The 1,810-nt window shown below is 37.2% G+C and overlaps 1 long non-coding RNA gene across 1 annotated transcript in view; it reads right to left on the reverse strand.

Annotated features, from left to right (window-relative positions):
• LOC118766997 overlaps positions 1–1,810 on the reverse strand; it is a 15,419-nt gene that overhangs the window by 11,453 nt on the left and 2,156 nt on the right. Inside the window, exon 2 of the long non-coding RNA XR_005002918.1 lies at positions 612–614. This is a non-coding gene — a long non-coding RNA (uncharacterized LOC118766997). The remainder of the gene's footprint in view (positions 1–611; positions 615–1,810) is intronic.

Below are 1,810 nucleotides of genomic sequence, written 5' to 3' on the forward strand. Positions count from 1 at the left end.
AAGCTCATGGGGAAATAGTGGTTTTTAGTGGTATAAAATTACATTGAGGGAAATATTGCTCTCAAAGAATTAAAAAAAAATATGGCGTGTTTAGTTCTCAACTGAGATTTGAAGGAATGTGTGCAAGTAAGGAAGTTTGTGGTACTTAATTGTTAATTAATAGATATTGCAATTAGAAGCGCTTATTTAGTGGTGAGATTTTTGTGTGAAAGGGAAGATAATGAAGCCACAAGAAAAAGGATGATAACGTCGCCATCAACACGACTGGTTTATGCGTAATTCTTGCTTCATCTGCGAGAAAAGTTATTTTTGATGAGTTGTTCAAGATATTAAGTGATTATCAAATGTATTTAGAAAACTTGGACTGGTTTTGCACGTAATGGCATCGTTTTTGCGGCAGGAAGTAAAAAATTCATTATGAACTACAAATAAGGTGGTGGGTATCCCTAAACTGTGAAAATAAAGTGTATTTGATATTTTTTGAGTGTTGTGAAGTCAGCTTTTGAAGAAAACTGCCCTCAAAACCTTGGATTTCTTATAATGGAGATTCCCCAGAGAAGAACACAGATTTATATTCGCAATTCTAAATTCTGGTGATTTTTTTTAATCACCTACTCCACTTCAGTATTAATTGAGGCAAGCTGACTTTGCTCCAGTAATATTTTTAATAAATGCCTATTTTTGGTTTTTCCTGTAATATTTTTGGTTATTTTGGTTATTTTCGGCCGTTTTTCTTCTTTTACGGAGACCTCCTTCCCCACAAATTTGATAACTCTGAAAGCGAGTACGCATGCATCTTTGTAGCAGACTACCACTTGCCTTTGTTAGCTCTCTTTCAAAATTATCTCCCATCGTTCTTCATTCTTCTTCGTGGAGTATATTTCAGTATACTTCACACGTCCTCGCTGCAATGATAGCTACACTGGCGATGAACAGTTTTTCTGTTTTGTGTAGGAAATCTGAAAGGTACGTGATTGGTTTACAGGAAGACAGAAAGACCACCCTGACACAAATCTCGTGGTCGACTTTAGGGTTGATGCCAAACATATAAATGGTATGAAGAACCGCGACCTGGTTACGACATTCTCAAAGGAAATAGGAAAGGAATTTGATCAAGATAGATGTTTGTATTTGATTGTTAAACGAACGATTACTCCAAACCAGCCCGGCAACATCTCTGTCGAGGGTAGAGTTTCACTTACGTAATATAGTGAGTTACGAAAAGCTCCCCCCGCCACCACTGCTTTCAAATCCGATTAATTGAAACTATCATTGCAATTAGCAGACAAAAACTCTAGATGTGATTAAAACCTAAAAACAGAAAGAAAAGGAGTCCACCCCAGAGATATTAACCAATTGAAATTTGAATTATTTGATATCATGGGAGTTCTGTCCCTTGTTTATTTCAAAATGTTAAGTACCGCGAAAGGAAATTTTTTTGTCTTTTCATTGTAAGGAACGACCGAGTTAATCAGAATTTCCTCCATATCACATGTGTAACACCCTACCATGTGTAACAACACCCCCCACTACATGTGTAACACCCTAAACATGGGTGAACACCTTAACATGCAGAATACTCCCTCGTGGTGTATTTTCTCTCTCGGTGCTCTTGTTAACACCTTTATTAATGACTTGACTATTTCTCTGATGTCTGCGAGGAAAGCTACAAGTAACTAAGAATGGAGAAACACATCCTGAGATAACAATTTGAACAAGGAACGCGTAACCGGGAATATTGCGACTGGATGGAAAAATATGGTCGTCAGATCTCTTCGTTCGTAAAACAATTGTGGAGCAGCACAAGTCA

This window comes from Octopus sinensis, linkage group LG18, assembly GCF_006345805.1.
Source record: "Octopus sinensis linkage group LG18, ASM634580v1, whole genome shotgun sequence".
In the NCBI taxonomy this organism is placed as follows: Eukaryota; Metazoa; Mollusca; class Cephalopoda; order Octopoda; family Octopodidae; genus Octopus; species Octopus sinensis.